Source organism: Chiloscyllium plagiosum, chromosome 5 (assembly GCF_004010195.1).
Source record: "Chiloscyllium plagiosum isolate BGI_BamShark_2017 chromosome 5, ASM401019v2, whole genome shotgun sequence".
In the NCBI taxonomy this organism is placed as follows: Eukaryota; Metazoa; Chordata; class Chondrichthyes; order Orectolobiformes; family Hemiscylliidae; genus Chiloscyllium; species Chiloscyllium plagiosum.
Window position 1 is genome coordinate 108,025,551 of NC_057714.1, and position 23,154 is coordinate 108,048,704.

Genomic DNA, 23,154 nt, shown 5'->3' on the forward strand with positions numbered 1-23,154 from the left:
AGCAGGAAACTACAATCCAGTTGGCCTAGTGTCTGACATAGCAAAAATGTTAGAAGCTAATAAAATATTCTAACAGAGCACCTGGATAAATTCAAGATAATCAGGCAGAACCAACATGGTTTTGTCAAAGGAAAATCACGTTTAACTAATTTATTGGAGATCTTTGGAAAAGTAACTTGTGCTTTAGATAAAGGGGAATCAGCAAATGTATTGTATTTCGATTTCCAGAAGGCATTTGATAAGGTGACACAGCTTATTGCAGAAAATAAAAGCCCACAGCATTGGGGTTAACATATCTGCATGGGTTGAAGATATGCCTGCCCATCAACAGGAAGCACAAGTGGTGTGCCACATGGCTCAATGCTGCAGCCTCAATTCTTTACAATTTATATAAATGATTTGGATGAAGGGAATGACGGTATGTAGTTGTGAAGAGGACATTAAGAGCCTACAAAGGAATAAAGCTAGGTTAAGCGGATGGGCAAAGATGTGGCAAAAAGAGCACAATATGGGAATGTGTGGGATTGTCCATTGTCGCAGAAAAATTTTTTTTAAAAATCTAAATGATGAGAGGTTGCAGAGCTCTGAGATGCAGCAAGATCTGGATATCCTGATGCAAAAATCACAGAAGGTTTGCATGCAAATACAAGTAATCAGAAAAACTAGCAACAGGTTTATTGCAAAGGGAATTAAATGCAAGAGGAAGGAAGCTATGCTTCAGTAATACAAGCCATTGGTGACACTGGATCTGGAGTACTGTGTACTTTACAAGGTAAAAACAATGACTGCAGACGCTGGAAACCAGATTCTGGATTAGTGATGCTGGAAGAGCACAGCAGTTCAGGCAGCATCCAAGGAGCTTCGAAATCGACGTTTCGGGCAAAAGCCCTTCATCAGGAATAAAGACAGTGAACCTGAAGCGTGGAGAGATAAGCTAGAGGAGGGTGGGGGTGGGGAGAAAGTAGCATAGAGTACAATGGGTGAGTGGGGGAGGGGATGAAGGTGATAGGTCAGGGAGGAGAGGGTGGAGTGGATAGGTGGAAAAGGAGATAGGCAGGTAGGACAAGTCCGGACAAGTCATGGGGACAGTGCTGAGCTGGAAGTTTGGAACTAGGGTGAGGTGAGGGAAGGGGAAACGAGGAAACTGTGTGTACTATACAAGTCAATGTACTTACGGAAGGGTATTAATGCATTGCAAGCAATTCAGAGAAGGTTTACTAGACAAATAGCTGGACTGAGCTATTCTAAGGCAATGCTAGTCAGGCTTGACCTTTATCCACTGGAGTTTAGAAGAGTCAGAGGTGACTTAATTGAGACATAGGAGATCCTGAGGGTACATGACCAGGTGGATGTTGAAAACACGTTTCCTCTCGTGGGAGAATCTAAAACTCAGAATCACTGTTTTAAATAGGCACTCCTTATTTTGAAACAGAGATGGGAATTACTTTTTTTCTCTTAAGGGTTGAGATTCTCTTTGCAATTCCCTTCCTCAGAAGGCAATGGATGCAGAGTCTTAAAATATTTTTAAGGCACAGTTAGATAGATTCTTTATTACCAAGGAAATGAAAGCTTATTGGGAGTATGCAGAAACACAGAGTTGAGGTTAAAATCAGATCACCCAAAATCTTATTGAATGGCAAAGCAGGCATGAAGGGCCAAATGGTCGACTCTTGTTCCTTGTTTGCATTTTTGTGAGGATGACAGAGTTTACAAAGGGATAAACACAGGTTAAGCAAGTGGGCAAAATCTTGGCGGATGGAATATAATGTAGGAAAATGTGAATTTATGCACTTAGGCAGGAAGAATAGAGGAGCTGAACATTATTTAACTGGAAAAACACTGCAGAAAAATCAAAGGGAAGATATACGGACATTGAAAGCAGTTCATGGAAGGTTCACTCGATTGATCCAAACATAAATGAACTGTCTTGTGAAAGATTCAGTAAATTGGGCTGATACACATGGGAATTTAGAAGAATAAGAGGCAACCTTATTGAAACATTCAAGATTCTTAGGGAACTTGACAAGGTAGATGTGGAAAGGTTGTTTCCTTGCATGAGAGTCGAGGACCACAGGGCAAAATCGCAGAGAAGTTTGCACACTTAAGACATATACAAGGAGGAATTTCATCTCTCAGAACATAGTGAATCGGTGGAATTCTTTACGCCAGAGGGCTGTTGACACTGAGTGGTTAAGTATATTCAAGATTGAGCTGGACAGATTTTTAATCAGTTAAGGAATCAAGGGTTAAAAGGGAAAAGGCAAGAAAATTGAGTAATCAAATGAGCCATGATGTCGCTGAATTTGGATCAGACTCAATGGACTGAATGTCCTACTTCATAGGTCTTATGATCAAAATAATTAGGAATCAGCTTAAATCACCAAATTACTTACCCCAGCTATGTAACTTGCAGTTTCATTCTCATAAAAAGCATGAAGCATGTTGCTTTATTCATCTAATGAAAGAAACAAACATTATTAAGAAATTAATAATGATCTGAAAATGGTCAGAAATCATTAGTATTATGAATAGTGCATACTGGTTGAGAACATAGTGTGACATTTAATGTTAACGCTTTCCGAACAGTCTTAACGTGCTAAGCAAAATTAGTCTGTTAAAAGTAGCAGAGTTATTTGTTTGGAAGAGTGCCTGAAAAGTGTGATTTTCCTACTGCAAAGTAACAAGGCACCTTTACCCAGAACTTAACAAATCTTTACCCAAATTTCAAATGCACCAAAATTCATGATGACCACAACTTGTTTTTATCTTGCTTATTTGTTTAATATTCTAAGGCACTTCAGAGGTTATGGGAAAAAATGCAAGTGCCCTAGGAAATGTAATCAAAGCTGGATCTTAGAAGTGGATTTTAAGGACAGCCTTAAAGCCGAAGAAGAAAGAGGTAGAGAGGGTTTCAAAATGAAATTTGAAAGCTAGGAGCCTAGTTGGCTGAAGACACAACTATCAATGGTAGAGTGAATGGAGGGAAACATGCACAAAACATCAGAGTCAAAGGAACAGAAAGATCAGACAGCATGTTTGTAGGTTGGATGATGGTAAAGTAGCAGGGACATGTGGATTTCATAGCTGTTCTTAATTATAGATGCTGAAAATTTTAAGGTGGGGGACCATCAACCAATACAGGTCAGTAAGGATAAACTAGTAGCATTTTGTATGAAATAGGGCATTAGTGGGAACTTTGGATAAACTGATCAGTTGTGTGAGTGTGTGTACACGCGAGGCGGGGGGGAGTTGGGAGAAAGAATGCGGACAGCATGGGCAATATTGAAAAATTGAGACGAGGTGAGGAAGGCATAGATAAATGGTAAACGTTCATAGACAGAGATAAGGATGGAGGCCACCAATGTTAAAGAAATGGGCAGTCTTATGGTGGATAGTATCTGTCTGTCATATTGAAAATTTAGCTCTGGCTTCAACAGCTGCGCATATTCTGTTCCGCGCCAGACAGTGGCTCACGAGAGTTAAATGGAACTATTGGCAAAGGTCTAGTTTAAAATCTCAGGGCTTCAAAGAAAGAGATTGCAGATCATCATAACACAAAGGTAGTGGAGGAGCTGGGAGAAGTGGTGAGGTAACAAATTACTAAAAACATGAACTGAAGGCAGCTTTAAACTGCAGAAAGGGGAGTCTCCTTTTATACTTGTCAAACATCGCACTTTCCACAGAATTACAGTCCTTAAAATAAACAGACCACAATTGCTCAAGCTTCCAGTGAGTCCACATTTTGCCACTTCATCCAATAGCAACTTCAAGTCACTGTCACCAGACACTTACCTCAGTTTTGCAATTTCCCAAATCCATTACCAAGAGTAAAGCTCTTCTGTCAGACCATGCCAGGACAAATCATTCAGATTCCTTAAAAGAATGCAGAATGCACCTCACTGATACCCACATTTGGCTTCAGTAGCTCCTGAAGAATCTGCAGTCTCTTCTCTTTGCTGACTATACCAATTGTTCTCTTATTTTCTCTCTTTTTCCTTCTGCCCCAAAAGCATACAGCCAATAAGCCTATTTATTATTAACACAGCTGCCCTCATCCTTTATTCCCAGGTGAGGACGCTTCACCGTGCTCAGCCAGTCCCATGACTAAACTAGGTTCATTACCAGGCCGATTTCAGAAGTCTCATGATCAGTTTCACTTTAATCTAGGTTTTAAGGCATATTCTGAAATATAAATCGCATAATCCTCATAGCCATTACATGGGACATTAGTTAACAGTGTATAGGTTCTGTTTGGGAGGAGAAGCCATTACTGAAAATTTTCTGGCTATTTCAGATAGTTGAGTGAAATCAAAAAAGGGCAGTGCGAGACAAGTTGGCAGGAAAAAAGATGACATGGTTAATGGGTACAAACAGGATAAGAGATTACAATGGCTGTAACTTGTGATTTTGGATGATGACAAACCATCTTTGCACAAATAAAGTAAGCCAGAGATCTAATTTTGCCAAAAGAAAACATTAGTTTATTTCTTGGATTATTAGGGACTGCTAAAACAAGTTTAAAACAAGACTCCATTGATAAATTATCAGATTTCAAATCTGGGTAGTTATTTGGAAGATAAGGGGCAATTCTTTCACACAGAGGGTGGTATATGTATGAGACGAGCTGCCAGAGGAAGTGGTGGAGGCCGGTACAATTGCAACATTTAAAAGGCATCTGGATGGGTATATGAATAGGAAGAGTTTGGAGGGATATGGGCCAGGTGCTGGCAGGTGGGACCAGATTGGGTTGGGATATCAGGTCAGCATGGAAGGATTGGACCAAAAGGTCTGTTTCCATGCTGCACATCTCTATGACTCTAAAATAATTTCCTCCTTAATTTGAGGGGAAAAACAAACGCCATTTTTTTCTTCATGTAAGGCCTTAAGATACATATATGTCCATAAAATCCAGAAACTAAAATTTTAATTATAATTTTAAATTGTCAAATCTTACATTTTTATGTTATTGTATTAGCCATTCACAGTGCATACTGCAAATATTTTAACTTTGCATTAATTGTTTTATATTTCAGACTTTATAAATTATTTGAGCTCCATAATAATATGATGTGCTATTTTCGGCACATTAGCAGTTAGTACTTTTCAGTAAACAGATTGTATGTGAATACTATAAATAAAATAATTTATAACATGATCTATTGATCATGGAGACTTACATTTGCAGTAGGAATTGCCAAATAACTAGTAAAATGTCGACAACGGGATTTGAGGTTTGTCCTCATTTCCTGAAAATTGGTTGTTAGGGTTTGGGGCTGACTTTGCTGCTTCGCTCCCTTGTAAAATTGCTGTTAATGTTAACTGTTTTGCAAACTGTGTATTGTTTAACAAAACTAAAAACATGTCGACAAAACATGTAAATAAATAACTGTGGACTATCATTAAACACAACTCTACTTTATATTTATGATTAATGAGGCTAAATACAAAAGCATTACGTCTTCTGATTTGCTCGGAATATGCTCTGGTATTTTTGGACTCCATTTTAGAGGCATAAAAACAGAACAGGAGTAGGCCATTTGGGCCTTCGAGCCTGCACTGCCAATCAATGTGATAATGGTTGATCGTCCAACTCAGTACACTGCTCATGCTTTCTCCCTGCACCCTTTTGATCCCTTCAGGCCCAAGAACTAGATCTAACTCCTTTTTGAAAATATTCAACATTTAGACACCAACTGCTTTCTGTGGCAAAGAATTCTACAGGCTCATCACTTCACTCTCTCCTCTACTTCCAACAAACTCCCAATGTATGATTTTAAAAATACGACTAAATAACCTGGATTTCAAACTAGACATTAACAATATGGTCAAAGGAACTAAGGTCATTGTTGCTAAGTTTGCAGATGACACAAAGATGGGTAGATGGGCAGGTAGTGTTGAGGAAGCAGGGAGATCATAGAAGATCATTTAGTACCTACAGTGCGGAAGCAGGCCATTCGACCCATCAACTCCACATTGAAGGACATTTCACCCGGACCCATCTCTTACCTCAGTAACCCTGCATTCCCCATGGTGAATCCACCTAGCCGGCACATCCCTGGTCCCTATGGTCAATTTAGGCCAATCCACCTAACCTGAACACCTGTGGGAGGAAACCAGAACACCCAGAGGAAACCCACACAAACATAGGGAGAAGATGCAAACTCCACACAGCTGGTTGCCTGAGGCTGGAATAGAGATGTAGACCATTTTCTGAACAGGGAAAGCATTCATGTAGAAACCTGAAGCACAAAGGGACTTAGGAGTCCTAGTTCAGGATTCTCAAAATTAACAGACATGTTCGGTTGGCAGTTGAAACACAAATGCAATCCTGGCATTTGTTTCCAATGGGCTGGAATACAAGAGTACAGACACACTGCTGAGGATGTATAAGGCTCTGGTCAGGCCATGTTTGGAATATTGACAGCACTTTTGGGTCCCATTTCTAAGGAAGGATGTGCTGTCTTTGGAGAGGGTCCAGTGGAAATTTAGAAGAATGATCCCAGGGATGAAGGGCTTGTTATCTGAGGAGCGGTTGAGGACTCTGGGTCAGTACTCCTTGGAGTTTATAAGGATGAGGGGAGATCTCATTGAAACTTACAGAATAATGACAGGCGTGGATTGGAAGACATGGAGAAACAAAACAACAGAAATTGCTGGAAAAACTCAGCAGGTGACCAAGTATGTGGATAGGGTTTAGCAGGCAGGGAAAGAGTTAAGTTCTGAATTTTGTGAAACAAGAGGTTCAGCTGAGCATGACTCAGATCAGATAAGAACTTACAGTTAACAATGGAGTGCTATTGGCAAGGGTAATGGGTTAACAAGGTGGAAAAGCAGTCATTATGTAAAGCCATTTGACAATATTGGAAGCATTCAGTATGCAAGGCCAGCTAACAAGGGGAAAAGTATCCATTGTATGAATCCAGTTAACAAGATTAAGAATATTCGTTGTATAACACTAAGGGGCTTGGTCTCTGTTATCGATACTCATTGATTGGAGGTAGTCAACATGGTTTCATCAAGGGCAGGTCGTGTCTCACAAACCTCATTGAGCTCTTTTGAGAAGGTGACCAAGTATGTGGATAAGGGTAGGGCAGTTGACGTGGTATACATGGACTTCAGTAAAGCTTTTGATAACGTTCCACATGGTAGGCTTTTGGAGAAAATGCAGAGGCATGGGATTGAGAGTGATTTAGCAGTTTGGATTAGAAACTAGCTTTCTGTAAGAAGGCAGCGAGTGGTGGTCAATGGAAAATATTCAGCCTGGAGTCTGGTTACTAGTGGTGTGCCACAAGGATCTGTTTTGGGACCACTGTTGTTTGTCATTTTTATAAATGACTTAGACGCAGGCATAGGTGGATGGGTTAGTAAGTTTGCAGATGACACTAAAGTCGATAGAGTGTTGGACAGTGTAGAAGAATGTTGCAGGTTACAGAGAGGCTTGGATAATTGCAGAATTGAGCACAGAGGTGGCGAGTGGAGTTCAATGCAGATAAATGTGAGGTGATTCACTTTGGGAAGATTAACAGGAAGGCAGAATACTGGGTCAATCGAAAGATTCTTGGTCGTGTGGATGTGCATAGGGATCTTGGTGTCCATGTACACAGATCCCTGAAAGTTGCCACCCACGTTGATAGTGCTATTAAAAAGGCAGTGCATTAGGTTTTATTGGTAGAGGGATTGGGTTCCAAAGCAGTGATGTCATGCTGCAAATATACAAAACGCTAATGCAGCGCAATTGGAATATTGTGCACAGTTCTGGTCGCCCCATTACAGGAAGGATGTGGAAGCGCTGGAAAAGGTGCAGAAGAGATTTACCAGAATGTTGCCTGATCTGGAGTGAAGGTCTTATGAGTAAAGGCTGAGGGACTTGAGTCTGTTCTCATTGGAGAGAAGACGACTAAGAGGGAATTTAATAAAGAGTACAAGATGATCAGATGATTAGGTAGGGTGGACAGTGAGTGTCTTTTTCCTAGGATGATGATGTCCGCTTGTACGAAAGGGGCATTGCTGCAAATTGACGGGTGATAGATTTAAGACAGATGTCAGAGGCAGGCTCTTTACTTAGAAAGTGGTAAGGGCGTGGAATGCCCTGCCTGCCAATGTAGTTAACTCAACCACATTAGAGGCATTTAAACAGTCATTGGGTAAGCATATGGATGGTGATGGGATAGCGTAGGGGGAACGGATTAGATTAGTTCACAGGTCGATGTGACATCGAGGGCTGACGGGACTGTTCTGCACTGTATTGTTCTATGTTCTATGATTGTAATGGCCACCCAATTAATATGTATGCTCCTCCCTATAAAATGACTATATAGTCATTGAGAAACTGCTGCTCCAGAGAAGACCGAGAACTCATGTCTCAGTGCACATGGGCGATCGTTCTCCCTCCCTCCAGGGCCCAGAATAAAGATGAAGGAGGTAAAACTATACTGTTATACCGTGTCTCTGAGCATTTTTCTTCGGCTTAGTGGGGGAGGGGGGGGGTGGAGAACGACACTGGCACCATCTACAGAAACAAAACAGAGTTAATGTTTCAGGTCCAGTTATCCTTCTTCAGAACTGTTTGTACGTAGAGAAAGGTTGAGTGGAAACGAGAAAATGATAGGTGGAGATGGAGCTCCCAGGTTAACCTTTACCCATTTCTTTGTCTGCCTAATCACTGTGCTCTCTCTCTCTCTCACTTATATATCTTACAAACAACAGCTGACCCAGCACTGATCCTGTGAAACACCACTAGCCCCAAATCTGTAGTCAGAGCAACCCCCATCCACCATGACTTTTTGGCTTTTATAACTGAGCCAGTTTTGTATCCATCTTACTGATTAACCATAGATCCCATTTGACTTCACCTTCTGTATCAGTATGCCATGAGAGTCATTATCAAAGGATTAAAGTTAATATAGACAACGTCCACTGCCATGCCTTCATCAACCATCTTTGTTACTTCCTCAAAAAAACTTCCATCATGTTTGAGAGACGCAACCTCCTCCATTCTACCAGAGAAAGTGAGGGCTGCAAATGCTGGAGATCAGAGTGGAGAGTGTGGTGCTGGAAAAGCCCAGCAGGTCAGGCAGCATCCGTGAAGCAGGAAAATCGATGTTTCAGGCATAAGCTTATGCCCGAAACATCGATTCTTCTGATCCTCAGATGCTGCCTGACCTACTGTGCTTTTCCAGCACCACACTCTCAACTCCCCCATTCTACAACCACTTTGGAAACATTTCCAGGATTTCAGCTAACTTCAAGGAGATAAGTTGCTACATTTTGCACATCTGATAAGTTCAATAGTAAATTAGCACCATTTCATCAGGGTAAAACCACATTTTAAATATAAACATCAGTAGCACTACAATAAACATGTGTCAGGAAGAATTAAGACAGTTCTGTGTAGCTGATGACCTGACAAGTACAGCAAATACTGAATTAGGTTCATAATTGTTTCATTGACAGCTGATGGAGAGTGATTGGAGGATCAATACTTCACAATTTTGGACACTGTTACACAACTTCATTTAATGAATACACAAATATGATACTTGAATTTGCTTAGCACCTTTTCATGTCATCAAAACCTTTCAAAATGCTTTGCAGATGGACAAAGCAACCTGCTTGAGTAGCATCACACCCACAAACATGCACCACCTCCACTATAGATGTATACCATCTATAACAGGAGTGTAAAATTCACCAGACACTAAAACAGGTGTGATGTGGAGGTGCCAATGTTGGACTGGGTGTTGGACAGAGTCAGAAGTCACACAAGGTTATAATCCAACAGGCTTATTTGAAGTCACAAGCTTTCAGAGCGCAGCCCCTTCATCAGGTGCAGTGAGTAAGAAGAGCACAGAGTTTTTCAGCAGAGAGATCAAGGGCAGAGGAATCAAAAGATCATACAACTGTTGTGAGTGAAGTGTCAGATCATAAACTCTGTAAGTGACCAAGAGTGTTACATGGTGAGTGAAGTATCAAAAGCTGAATAACCAGCAAACAGATTATCTATAATCCGATTAAATGAGGCAGAGAGATAATTATGTAAAAAATTTAAAATAAGGTGATGCTAGAAATAAACTAAATGACTGGAAAAACATTAGATTAGATTACTTAGTGTGGAAACAGGCCCTTCGGCCCAACAAATCCATACCAACCCTCCGAACAGCAACCCACCTAGACCCATTCCCCCACATTTACCCCTTTACCTAACACTATAGGCAATTTAGCATGGCCAATTCACCTAACCTGCACATTTTTGGATTGTGGGAGGAAACCGGAGCACCCGGAGGAAACCCACGCAGACAGGGGGAGAATGTGCAAACTCCACACAGACAGTTGCCTGAGGCGGGAATTGAAACTGGGTCTCTGGCGCTGTGAGGCAGCAGTGCTAACCACTGTGCCACCATGCCGTCCATGAATCGTATAAAAGTCGCACCTTGAGGTCTAACCAAAGAAATAAGTAATTCAAAACTGTCCAAACTAATTAAGGTAGAGAGATCATAACAATTTATCAAGGTGATGGTGTCAAAACAGGACAGTAAGGAAGATTCTACAGATACAGAACAATACGTTGGGGTCACATGTAGCATGACATGAACCCAAGATGACGGTTGAGGTCCTCTTCGTGGGTGCAGAACTTGGCTATCAGTCTCTGCTCAGTGATTCTGCATTGTTGTGTATCCTCCAAGGCAGACTTCGAGATTTCCCTACAGGACTACAATGGTTCAAGAAGTGGTAGGTACAATACAATATGGGAAAGTGAGTTTATGCACTTTGATAGAAAAAACAGAGGTGTAGACTATTCTCTAAATTGGGAAAGACTTCGTAAATCTAAAGCACAAAGGGACTTAGGAGTCCTAGTTTGGCATTCTCTTAAGGTTAGCATGCATGTTCACTTGGCCATTAGGAAGGTAAATGCACTGCTGGTATTCATTTCAAGGGCAGGAATGTACTGCTGAAGATGCATAAGGTTCTGCTCACATCGCATTTAGAACACTGCGAGTGGTTTTGGGCCCCATATCTAAGGGAGGAGCGTGGTGGCCATTGAAAAAGTTTACAAGAATGATTCCAGGATGAACTATGACTCTATATGAGGAGCGGCTAAAGATTTTGGGTCTGTACTTGATGGAGTTTAGAAGAATGAGAGGGGTGGGAGGTCCCACTGAAACTTACAGAATACTGAGAGGCCTATAGAGAATGGACATGGAGATGATGTTTCCAGTAAAAGTCAAGGGAACAGTCTCAGATGGAAGGGACTATGCGTAAGACCCAGAATGAGGAGAAATTTCTTCAGCTAAAGTGTGGCAAATGTGTGGAACTTATTTCCACAGAAGGTTGTGAAGGCCAAGTCATTGAGCATATTTAAGATAGAGATAGATATGTTCTTCATTAGGCAAGGTGATCAAAAGTTACAGGGAGAAGACAGGATAATAGAATTGTGAAACACATCAGTCACAATCAAAGGTGGAGCCAACTCAGTGGGCCGAATGCCCTAGTTCTGATCCTATATCTAATGGTTTAAGAAGGCAGCTCCCCACTATCTTCTCAAGAGTAACTGGGCACAAACAATAAATGTTGCTCCACCATGAAACGTCCATATCCCATGAATCAATTTATTTTTTAAAATTGTAAGTCCTGCATTTCAAATCTAGTTTTCTGTGCTATTTTGGTTAGTTAGAGGAATAGCTGATTTAAGAAATGATGCACAATGTCTCTAACCTTACTCTGAACTAAATCTGCCAACAGCAATATCACAGGCCAATCAGGGAACTGCAGCAATTACTAAAAACCAGTTTACAAATTGTGTCACTTAGTACAGCTTCCTAGGTGATCATCTGGGTAGCGATGACCACATTTAGCTCAAAGTAGTTTTCCATGGAAATATGAAATATTACTATCTAGCCTTTTGAACTTGGATATGGCTCACTGAACAACCATAAAAAGCACACAACTATAACAGTGAGTTTTAGTACCCCACAAAATTATTTCTTTAAATATGCTATGTCTCCCATGAAAGGAATGGGAATTATTTCATTAAAAGCACTAGATAAATACAAATATCCTTTTCTCTTATCGTCTAACATGTTCTCCTATGTATTCTACCCATTAGTCTCATAATCCAATCACAAAAACCATTTAATCATTCTTCTCATTTTTTTTCCTATGGGAAGATGCAGTCAGTACTGCTCTTGCTCACCTACATCTAATTAAATCAGTTACAGAGAATTTCCCAACAATGTACAGCACAGTACAGCACAGGAACAGGCATTTTGGCCCATCAAGCCTGCGCCGACACATGAAGCCTTTCTGAACTAAAAACCTCTAACCTCTACACATTTGGTATCCCTCTATTTCCTGCCTATTCATGTAACTGTCGCGATGTCTCTTAAATGCTGCTACAATTTATCTGCTTCCACCAACTCATCTGGCAGGGCATTCCTGGCCATTATTACCCTCTGTGTAGAAATTAGCCTCTCACATCTCCTTTAAACTTTCCCACTTTTTATCCTAAATCTATGTGCCCGAGTAATTGGCATTCCTAGTCTGCGAAAAATCCTCTGACTATCTATTCTATCCATGTCTCTTAAAATTTTGTCAACAACTATTGGGTCGCCCCCTCAGCCTTTGATGTGCAAGTGAAAACAAACCAAATTTGTTCACTTTCTCCTCGTAGCTAATACCTTCAAAACCAAGCAAACATTCTGGTCAACCCTTTCTGTTCCCTCTCCAAAGCCTCCTCATCCTTCTAGTGGTGTGGCTACCAGAACTGTATGCAATATTCTAAATGTGGCCTAACTGAAGTTCTACACAGGGAGAAAATGGAGACTGCAGATGCTGGAGTCAAGATTAGAGTGGTGCGGAAAAAGCACAGTAGGTCAAGCAGCATCCGAGGAGCAGGAAAATTGACATTTTGGGCAATACTCTATGCCTTATCCACTTGTGTTGCCACTTTCAGGGAACTATGGATCCTTTTGTCAACATTTCCCTATACGCTGATGCTACTAAGGATTCTGCCACTTACTATATACTTACTTCCTGCATTAGACTTTCCAAAGTGCATTACCTTGCATTTGTCCAGATTAAGTTCCATCTGTCATTTCTCCATCCAAGTCTCCAGTCTATCTATAACCTGCTGTATGCCTGGCAAACCTCCTTGCTATCAGTACCTGCCCTAAATTTGTGCCATCTGTAAACTTACTAACCTACACTCTCCTCCAAATCATTTATATATATTATAAACAATAGGGGTCCCGGCACTGATGCCTACAGAACACCACTGGTCATAGAACTCCAGTCAGAAAAGCACCTTTCCACCATTAATCTGTTTTCAATGACCAAGCCAGTTCTGTGTCCATCTAACCAATTCACCATGGACTCTATGTGACTTCAGCTTCTGTATCAACCTGACTGACTTTGACAAAGGCCTTGTTAAAATCCGAGTACACAACAACCACTGCTCAACCTCATAAATCATCGTTACCACTTCCTCAAAAAATTCAATCAAATTTGTGAGGCACAAACTCCCCCACAGAAAGCCATGCTGCCAGTCCCAAATAAGTCTAAATTTTTCCAAAAGTGAGTAAAGAATCTTCTCCAATAATTTCCCTGCCACTAATGTAAGATTCACCGACTGTAATTTCCCAGATTATCCTGTTGCCCTTCTTAAACAAACAACAACATTGGCTTTTTTCCAGTCCTCTGAGACTCCTCCTGTCACTGAAGTGTATACAAAGATTTTATACAAGGCCCCAACAGTTTCCTCCCTCCGTATTTTGGGATATCTCCTATTGGATCCTGGAGGCATGTCTACCTTCAAGCTTTTTGAAACATCCAACGCCACCTTCTTTTTTATATTAACATGCCCCAGAATATCAACATACCATCTACCATGTCCTTCTCCTTTGTGAATACCAAAGCAGTATTTGTTAAGGACCTCACCCACACCTTCTAGCACCATACATAAATTTCTTCCTTTGTCCTTAAGTGGACCTACCCTTTCCCAAACCAAACTCTTGCTCCTTAAACAACTATAAAAGAGTTTGGGATTCTCCTTAATCCTGTTTGCAAGATAATTTCTTGGACTCTTTTAGTCCTCCTAACTCCTTGTTTAAGTTCTTTTCTGCTTCCTTTAGGTCAAAAGATCTGTCTGTTTTCAGTTTCCTAAGACTTGCATATGTTTCTTTTTTTCTCTAAGCTCACATTTTCTACTGTCATCGAAGGTTCCTGAATCTGGTCATCCTTATCCTTTACTTTCATAGGAATATGCTGGTTCCGGCCTTTAAAAGATTCCCATGAGATAGATGTGAATTTACGCTCACACAGCCATCCCAATCTACATTCCCCAATATTGGCGTCGTTCACCTTCGCCCAGTTTAGTGCTTTTACCTGAGGACTACTCTTATCCTTATGCATGGGTAACTTAAAATCTATGGAATTATGGTCACTCTTCCTGAAATGTTCACCCACTGAAACTTTGAATCACCTGGCAGGGCTCATTCATTCCCAAAAACCAGGTCTAGTATGGCCCCCTTCCCTAGTTGGCCTATTTACGTATTGCTTCAAAAACTCTGCTGGACACATCTAACAAAATTACCCTCCCGTCCATGCCCTTGGAGCTAGGGAATTCCAGTCAATACATGAGAAGTTAAAATCGTTCCCTATGACAACACTATTGTTTTCACTCTTTTTCATTATCTATCCACATGTCTACCGCTGGCTGTTGAGAGGCCTGTAGTACAACCCAAAGTGACTGCACCCTTCCTATTCTTGAGCTCGACCATTATGGCCTCGCTAGATGAGCCCGCCAAGGTATCCTCCCTCAGTACAGCTGTGATATTCTTCCTAATCTTCATCCAACACTTCCACCTCTTTTACATCCCTCTCTAACTCATCTAAAACATCTAGATCTCGAAACATTAAGCTGCAGTCTAGTCTGTTATAGTTACAACATTATAATTATATGCACTAATCCAAGCTCTGTGTTCATCTATTGTGGCTGCTGGAGATTAAAATCAAGTTTAGAGTGGTGCTGGAAAAGCACAGCAGATCAGGCAGCATCCAAGCAGCAGAAAAATCGATGAAGGACTTTTGCCAGAAACGTCGATTTTTCTGCTCCTTGGATGCTGCCTGACCTGCTGTGTATATAATATTGACTCTGTGTTCATCTGCCTTACCTCTCATTCTCCTCGCATTAAAACAAGAAAAGACACTTCAGACTGCCAGTCCCAACATGTTCAGTAACCTCTCCCTGCCTGTTCTTCCTCTTAGTCTTACTGGCTTCAGTATCTTACTCCTCCTCAGTCATTTCACTTGCTGTCCTATAGCTCTGATGTGTCTCAGGCATCCAAAAGCTGGACAGGTACAAAAAAAGGCTTAAAAGAAATTATTATCTTCATCACAATCTGGTTAGAATATTAAAAGTGGAGGTTAGGATATGAATATGCAAAGTTCCCATTAACTATCTAGTGTTAGTACATCTCAATGAAGATATTTTGAACTTGGAGAATAAGCAGCGCACATGCTTCAGAACTATAATGAACCAAAAATGGCCAAATCGTGAGAACAGTTTTCACAGACTTAGCTTGTATGCCTTTGCATATAGAGGATTAAAAGGTGATAAAATTGAGGCATTAAGAATCAGAGGAGTTTAGAGAGAGAAATCTTTGCCACTGATACGGTAGAATCCATGACGAGGGAAAATAACCTTAAAATTAGTGGGCGTTCAGGGATGATTTAAGAAAGTGAGAACAAGAACTTTCTATAAATGAAACTTGCTATCACACTTTTCTTCATTCATGAGATGTGAGTGTCACTGACGTTAAAGGTCAACCACATTGATTTGGGTCTGGAATTACATATAGGACAGGGCAGGTAAGGAATGTATTTTCCCTCTCTGCAGGATACTAAATAACTTGATGGGTTCTTACAACAATCAACATTCGCCATTTGACTAATAACTTTACTGCAGATGTTTTGTTTATTGAAATCAAATTTCAACATTCATCATGTTGGGATTTGAACTCCAGTACCCAAAACATCAGCTTGGCACTCTAACTTACAAGGGCAGTGACATTACTGTTATGCCATCACCTCCCTTTATTTGTTGATGAATTTACAAGTTTACTCAGAATTCTTTCAATAAAACTTCAACTAAGAATTTTGATTCTGAATGGCTAAACTTTTAGATTAAGTAAACATCTCACAAGGTTTATATATATCCATAGAGATTTTGTACTCTTAATGTCATATTGAATAACATTAACCTTACCCAAAAGTACAAACATGTACTTGAGGCGCATACAGTCATGGGACTGTATGTCCATCAAGGCTAAGCCCATATAGTCACATCATCCTGCTGCATGGTGCAGACCTTGGACCAGAAGATTATCTTGGAGCCCTCAGAGGCAAAGAGCAAGGCTTACTAGCTCCTCATCTTCCGGAGATCCGAAGACATCAACGCCTATTTTCCACAGGAGTAGGTTCTGCACGTTTTTCAGGAATTTGGATAGTTTTCTCCATCTCTCGCTCACCTTTTGAACCTATTGAGGATAAAGAACTGCTTGATATTTCCCACCTGTCCGCTCAAAGAAGGGTTCATGGTTCTCCAATCTATGTAATCCCTCTTGAGCTCATCAATGTTTTCTGGGGTCAGCAGTTTCAGATTTAGCTTCCATGTTCCCCTGCCTGCCCATTGGTCGTCCTGACAGTTGGCCAGCAGGAAGCAGTTGTCAGACAAGAACACCAGCTTGATGTCGGTGGGTCTGACTGAGAATGTGCAGAATGTAAACAGAAAATCTATCCTTGAGCAGATAGACCCATCCAACCACAACCAGGTGTCTCCACACTGCGCACTGTCTGCAAGGGTGTTGAGGACATCATGCAGCTTAGTGACTTTAACCATTTCCATCAGGAATGGCATGGCACACATTTTGCTGTCAGCCCCTCAGAATCATCCATCTGTAGCGATGATCCAGTTGAAATCTCCAGTCAGAATGACTGGTATGATGTCGCCAGCATCAGTGAGAGGTGCTGCAATACAGCCAGTCGCTCACTCTTTACCACAGGGGTGTGCACTTTAATTAAGTCTCGGGGAACTTTTTTTTACGTAACATCAGCTACAAGGAGATGTCTGCCCACCATCTCCTTAACCTCGGAGATGAAGTTGCCTCCTCAGAGCAGAATACCCAGGCCAGAGGAATGACAATTGTTTCCCCCCAACCAAATCATAAGCTCGACCATTTCCTGTAGCTGCTGAAGTGCAATATTCCACATTCCTGCAGATACAGGAGGTCCACTTTGACATTGGCCAGGTAAACCAACGTGGAGACACATCGCGTTGTAGATTTAACACTACTCTCGTTAATACTGGCAATTTTAAAACCCCCCATTTTGAGAGTTTCCTATAGACCCAATGTTTATTCACCTGCAGCCTAGTCACTGGGGGAGTTACAGCAACCCTGCTGTGTGGGCAAACTGATGGACACTCTCAGCACTGAGGTGGCTGTTCTGTTCCTCCCTGGGGATGTTTCCCTGATCCGGTGATGTTGGGGCGAAGACGAAGCCAGGAAGGTCCACTTGTGAATTGCCCCATCGCAGTCACCCAAACAACCTTCCACATCGTGTGGAGGAGGTCTAAGATAAATTGTGTTCACAGAGATACCATATACAAAACTCTGGATAAATGGGGGGAATGTACCTACCCCACCCACATCCTGATGGGCACCTGATGGGCTGCATCAAGCTGTGCGTCAACCCTTGGTACGCAGACACCAAATGTCACTATGTACTGAGGTTCTAACTGTCCCCGGTGCTGCAAAGGAGGAGACTAGCCTCATTGCTCAGAGTGTTCCAAGTTGTTGGACCATTCCTTATCACCTGTTCTTCGTCCCAGAACTTGCCTGTTTTCCAGAGCAAGGAGTTGACCTCGAATGAATGTAGCAGACTGACACATTCCAAGGTCCTAGACTATGTACTGAGGGTCACAATAAAGCTTGTGGCAGCTGCCACCAAGGCGCAGTGGGAAAGACCACCGTTTGAGGTATTTCTGCTAAAGCAAAATGGGCGCCCATTCAACTACTTGTCCCTCCCAGTGTCTCTAATGTGTGTAAGTACAGCATTGTACAAGTAAGAAATGTCTTTGGTTTGCTGGATAGAGCAATGTTTGTTTCTCCTTTTACTGTTGTGCAGAACAAAACTGCTTCAGTGACTATGTGTAAATAAAGTGTATTTTTTAAATTAAAAAAGCACACAATTTTCCATCAGCATCATTTAAAAAAGTCAAATCACTGAAGGCTTCTCTCAGTCTCCATTTGCTTGATAATTTTTCAAAATTATTTAAGGAAAGAGAGGTGTTGGTGTAGTGGTAATAATCAAAAGGACAAGGCTAACGCCCTGGGCTTCAAACTCTACCACAGACCACCCAGCATTGAACTAGGGACCAGAAATGACAATCGCAAATCCAGGACTGTTGACGCTGCAAATTCCTCCTTGGTGATGGTAAACAGACATTCAGTGCTACATTGAAGTATCTTTTGATATAAAAAAAGCAACTCACCACCAACTCAAAGACACTTGGAAATGGACAATAAATATGGACAATAAATAATTGTCATTTGGGATCCATCCTGTAAAGATTATTTTCAAAATCATACGTGGAAGGAAATGGACAATAAGAGATATCTAGGACGACAGTGTATAATTTCCTGAAATTGCAAGTACGACTCATGAGGAGAAACCAGTAAAACTGGACAATGAGAATCACTGATCCAATTTGTCTTCTATACTTCAAAACATAGAGGTTCAATACAACTACAGCAAGTTAATTCCAAGTATTGTGGATTCTGGAGCAGTTCCAGCAGTATGGAAAACAGCAAATGTGACACCACTGCGTAAAAAGGGCAGTAGACAAAAGATGGGGAACTATAGACTGGTTAGCTTAACTTCTGTAGTGGGGAAGATGCTTGAGTCTATTATCAAGGAAGAAATAGCAAGGCATCTAGAAAGAAATTGGCCGGTTGGACAGATGCCGCATGGGTTCATGAAGGGCATGAAGACATTATGAGCATGCTGGACAACCGGGACCCAGTAGATATGGTGTATCTAGATTTCCAAAAGGCCTTTGACAAGGTGCTGCACAAGAGGCTGCTGCATAAGATAAAAATGCATGGCATTTTACAGGTAAAGTTTTAGTATAGACACAGGATTGCTTCCCGTTAGTCAACCAAAGAGTGGTGTGCCTCAGGAATCAGTGTTGAGACCACAATTATTCACAATTTACACAAACGATTTGGAATTGGGGGATTATGTGTAGTGTGTCAAAGTTTACAGATAACACTAAGACGAGTGGCAGAGCAAAGCATGTAGAGGACTGTGAAACTTCGCACAGGAACACAGATACTTTAAGTGAGTGGGCAAAGGTCGAGCAGTTGGAATGTTAATAAATGTGAAGTCGTCCATTTTGGTAGGAGTAACAGTAAAAAGGACTATTACTTGAATGGTAAAATGTTGCAGCATGCTGCTATGCAGAGGGACCTGGGTGTCCTTATGCATGAATCACAGAAGGTTGGTCTGCAGGTAAAACAGGTAATTCAGAAGACAAATGGAATTTTGTCCTTCATTGCTAATGGGATTGAGTTTAAAAGCTGGGGGGTTATGTTGCTGCTACATAGGGTGCTGGTGAGACCACAGCTGGAATTCTGCATGCAGTTTTGGTGAAAGGATGTACTGGCACAAGAGGAAGTATGCTAGGTTACTTCCGGAGTTGAGGGGGTTGGATTAAGAGGAGAGACTGAGTAGATTGGGATTATATTCATTGGAATTTAGAAAAATGAGGCGGGATCTTATAGAAACATACAAAATTATGAAGGGAATAGATAAGATTGACATAGAGAGGATGTTTTCACTGACAGGTGAAACTAGGACAAGAGGGCATAGCCTCAAATTAGAGGGAGCAGATTAAGATTGAATTGAGAAGGAGCTTCTTCACCCAAAGGGTTGTGAACCTATGCAATTTCCTGCCCAGTGAAGTAGTTGACACTACTTCGGTAAATGTTTTTATAGTTAAGATAGATTTTTTTGAACAATGAAGGAATTAAGGGTTACAATGAAAGGGCGGGTAAGTGGAGTTGAGGCAATGAAAAGATCAACCATGATCTTATTGAATGGCGGAGCAGAATCGAAGGGCCAGATGGCCTACTCTCCTGCTCCTAGCTCTTATGTTTTGCTGGTTTTTCCCTCTGAGTAGCTGTGTTTTGAACTGATAAATAGGGACATAGGGCACAACCGTTAAAACACGATCAATTTGTACAATGCAATGTCTCGGCCAGTTACATGACAAAGTGTAATGTCCCAAGACAGAGAAGATAGCAAAACTACAGCATTGGTTCACTTAAGATGCTAACCTTATTTCTAAGAACAAAGGCGGCCAACTGGAGATTTAGTAGCGTTTCTTTACAAGATACAATAGGAACCTGATTAAAGATGCAAAGACTATTTTGGGGTATTCCCCAATATTGACTGGGACTCTCTCAGTGCTCGGGCTTAGATGGGTCAGAATTTGTTAGATGTATCGTGGAGGGCTTCTTGAAGCAGTATGTAGATAGTCAAACTAGAGAAGAGGGTGTAGTAGTCCTTGCATGGGTGAATGAGCTAGCCAAGTATCTGAAGTTTCAGTAGGGAAACATTTTGGGAACAGAGATTATAATCCCCTAAATTTTAAGGTAGTTATAGATAAAGGTAAGGCTGGTCCTTGGGTGAAAGCACTAAATTGAGGGAATGCTAATTACAACAGTACTAGGCAGGAACTGGAAAAATTAGGCTGGAAATAGCTGTTTGAGAGGAAATCCACATATGACATGCAGGAGTTGCTTAAAGGCCAGTTAGATCAGAATTCAAAACTAGCATGTTTCTGGGAGGATGAAAGATTTGGAGAGCGAGATTTGGGAATCTTGGATGAAAAGAGATATTAAAGTTTAGTCAAAAAGAAAAGAGAAGCATAAATAAGGTTGAGGAAACTGACATCCATAGAATCTCTACAGTGTGGAAATAGGCCAAATCGGACAACAATCATGTGGAATTAAAGGAAGCAGGAGAGAACTTAAACAAGGAATTAGGAAAGCTAAAAGGGGCCATAAAATATCCTCGGCAAATAGGATTAAGGAGAATCCTAAACCATTTTATAAGTATATTAGGAGCAAGGGGGCAGTTGAGGAAAGGGTAGGTCCACTCATGGACAAAGGAGAGAACCTATGCATAGAGCCAGAGTAAATGGGTGAGGTTATTAAAGAGTACTTTCGATTAGTATTCACTAAGGAGAAGACCATTGGTGATGGTAAAATTAGGGACGGATATTGTGAGCAATATGAAATTAAGGAAGTGGGCATTGGGTATCTTGAAAAATATTAAGGTAGACAGGTCTCAAGGGCATGATGGTATCTATCAAAGGAGACTGAGATAGACAACTGAGATAGATGGCACCTTGCCAGAGATCTTTGTATTTTATTTAGCCACAGGTAAGCTCCCAGAAGGCCAGTCCTGAGCTTTTGTTTAAGAAGTGCAACTAGGACAATCCAGAAAATTATAGTCCGGTGAGCCTTACATCAATGAAATTATTAGAGAAGATTCCTAAGAATATGATTTACTCAGATTTGGAAAAGAATGGACTTATTAGGGATGGCTTTGTGAAGGGAAGATCTTGTGTCACAAATCTGAGTTTTTTGAGGAATTGACTAGGACCCGAGGGCACAGCCTTAGAATAATAGGAAGACCTTTCAGAACAGAGATAAGGAGAAATTCTTCAGCCAGAGAATAGTGAATCTATGGAATTCATTGCCACAGAAGACGGTGAAGGCCAGGTCACTGAATATATTTAAGACTGAGATAGATAGGTTCTTGAATATCAAGGGTTACACGGAGAAAGCAGGAGATGGTGTTGAGAAACTTTTCAGCCACAATTGAATGGTGGAGCAGCCTCGATGGACTGAATGGCCTAATTTCTGCTCTATGTCTTATGGGAATGAACATGATTGAGGGTAGGGCAGTGGATGTTGTCTACATTTACAAGATCGCTCATGGTAGGCTGGTAAAGAACGGGATCCACAGTGAACTGGTAAGTTGGATACAAAATTGACTTGGTCACAGAAGGCAGAGAGAAGTGTTTTTCTGACTGGAGGTCTGTAACCAGTAGTGTTCCACAAGGATCACTGCTGGGACCTCTGTCATTTGTCATATAGATACAAATGATTTGGAACAAAATATAGGTTACCTGGTTAGCAAGTCTGCAGACAACGCAAAAATTGGTGGAGTTGTGGATAGTGAGGAAGGTTGTCAAAGCATGTAACAGGATAGACACCAATTGGAAAGTTGGGTGGGAAAATGGAATTTAATGTGAGGTAATGCATTTTAGAAGGTCTAATGCAGGAGGGAAACATAGAGTTAATGGCAGAACCTTTAGAAGCATCAACATATAGAGGCATCAAGGTGTATAAGTCTACAAGTTCCCTGAAAATGGCAAGTGGATAAGGTGGTCAAGCTGCCATATGGCATGCTTGCCTGTGTTGGTCAGGGCACTCTTATAAAAGCTGCATAGAACTTCAGTTTGGCCACATTTGGAATATTGCATACAGCTCTGGTCATCACATTATAACAAGGAGGCGGAGATTGCAGATGTTGCAAAAGAGGTTTACCAGGATGTTGCCTCAACTGCAGTGTATTAGGTATAAGGAGGTCAGACAAACTCAGATTGCAGTTGTTATGGGTATGTTCACCAACATTTTGTCCCCTTTCTGGGTGACATCCTCAGAGCTGTGGAGCCTCCTGTGGAGTGCTGCTGTACTGTGCTGGTTGGAATTTGCTTTTCTTCCCACTGCTTCCAGTTGCTAGTTCTGGTTGTACATTGCAGTGGTTGGTACATTGGGTCTCGATCAATGTTTTTATTGATGGAGTCTGTGAATGAGTGCTATGCTTCTTGAAATTCTCTGACTGTCCTCTGTTTTACGTTGTCCCAGTCTAATTTGTATGCATAGCTACTAGGGAGGCATTGGTTTAGTTCAGTCAGCTGGATTGTTGGTTTGCAGAGCAGCGTGATACCAACAGTGTGGGCTCGATTCCCATCACTGGTTTGAGGTTACCATGAAAAACTCTCCTTCTCAACCTCTGCCCTCG

General features: G+C 41.3%; 1 protein-coding gene across 3 annotated transcripts in view; it reads right to left on the minus strand.

The window, feature by feature from the left end:
* Nucleotides 1-23,154, minus strand: part of galnt11 (UDP-N-acetyl-alpha-D-galactosamine:polypeptide N-acetylgalactosaminyltransferase 11 (GalNAc-T11)) — a 161,950-nt gene that overhangs the window by 136,672 nt on the left and 2,124 nt on the right. For all 3 annotated transcript variants that reach the window (XR_006311743.1, XM_043690739.1, XM_043690741.1), the window contains exon 2: nt 2,394-2,455. The gene's annotated coding sequence lies outside the window, so the exon portion shown is untranslated. The remainder of the gene's footprint in view (nt 1-2,393; nt 2,456-23,154) is intronic.